Source organism: Eubalaena glacialis, chromosome 16 (genome assembly GCF_028564815.1).
Source record: "Eubalaena glacialis isolate mEubGla1 chromosome 16, mEubGla1.1.hap2.+ XY, whole genome shotgun sequence".
NCBI classification, from domain to species: Eukaryota; Metazoa; Chordata; class Mammalia; order Artiodactyla; family Balaenidae; genus Eubalaena; species Eubalaena glacialis.
In genome coordinates, this window is record NC_083731.1 from 73,224,109 (window position 1) to 73,225,722 (window position 1,614).

The window sequence follows — 1,614 nt, forward strand, 5'->3', positions numbered from 1 at the left end:
TTAGAAGCTGAATTAGCAGACAAATTCCCTCATTTTATAAATGTGGGCAGACATTAACTGGCGAAGTTTACTCAGCTAGATTAAGGGTGTACATAGATCTAATTCCTGGTGCTATTTGCAACTACATATATCTAAAATACAAGGAGATAAATATCTGGAACACATTAGGCCCACTGATTTAAACAAAACAGTTCAACAGTGGGGGTGAAGTTATTGTAGCACAGCAACACATTATACATATTTAAGAGATTAAATGGAAAGAAATAATCTCTTAAAGATTTTAATGCTCACTTTTGATACACAATCAAGTTTCCATCCAATTTTCTGATGTATAGCAAACTGTGCTAGCTTTAAAAAAAAGTGCTTTCTTCAGTTTTCTTCTACACTTTTTTTGGCCTTTCAAAACTGAGCACTGGGTCATTTTACTGTAAGTAATGTGATGTTATATATGTACCTTCTAATTGCACGTTTTAGGAATAAACAAAATCTATATTTCAGTAACTGAGAGTGTATTTATAAAATGAAAACCTCTCTATCAAAATACACTTTTCACTGGGAAAAATAAATAAAACAGACAAATGGATCTACACAAAGTAAAAATTAACTTTGGTAGATTTCAGTGTAGGACAGTCCATAACAAGCTTATTTGCCCTTACTCTCCTAGAGCTGATCATCTTCCAAGTTCAGATTTTAAAAATATTTTTTAATTGAGATTATTATGTTGACATTTGTTTCTCATTCCACATCATCTTCAGCCAAGCTCTGAGCACTTACAATTCTCTGACTAATTGTTGGGAGCTTAGTCAGAAGCATCTGGAACACTGGTGGTGGAAGAGTTTGCCGCAATACTTACAGTAACTGCTGTGGATGTCCACACACAGCAATTGCATTTGTCAGATGGTCCACACCCTTCTCATATTCACCTTGAGCTAGTAACTCTTCACCAAGCTGTATTTCTTCGAGGAAGAATTTCTGAACGGCTTCAGCATCTTTAAGGTCAGGTAACTTGGAAAGTCCAGCTCTCTCCTTGGCAAGCTTCTGTTTCTTTCCTCGTTCCCGCACCCTGTTCTTGAAGTTGGGGTCACTCCGTCTCTTGCGGTCGAAGTAAATGCAGTACCCGATGAAAACAGCGATGGCGCTGTTCCGGCCCACCATCTTCTCTCCAACGAGGAGTGGGGTCGGCGGCGGCGGGGCCCGCGGAGAAGCTGTTGGCTCAGGACCCTCGGAGCAGACTCCGCCGCTCAGTACCGACGCCCGCTTCCCTGGTGATTCTAACGGGCAGCTGCAGTAACAAACCACAGACATAGAGCATACAAGGCATGTAAGATTCTTCATGAATTGATTCCTTCAAATCTGTGTAACCTAATGTTTTACCACAGTCTTTTCTCTATCCACAGGCTCCCAAGCCCATATGCCTTCCAGCCTGATGGAACTACTTAACATTTCTGATGTGCCAGACCACAGTGCTCTCTCTTATCTTCAACCTTTTGCATTTATCACCCTTCTTTGCCTGGCCCACTCCTTTATTCATCCTTTATATCTCGTTTTAAGTGTTACCTCTTCATATACTACACTTAACTGTTATGTGTCTTTTCCATCCGTTTGTAAGGCTTT

The 1,614-nt window shown here is 40.3% G+C and overlaps 1 pseudogene; it reads right to left on the bottom strand.

Moving 5' to 3' along the window:
• Positions 1-572: 572 nt before the first annotated feature.
• LOC133076492 (mitochondrial import receptor subunit TOM20 homolog) lies at positions 573-1,170 on the bottom strand (annotated as a pseudogene).
• Between the last annotated feature and the right edge of the window lie 444 nt (positions 1,171-1,614).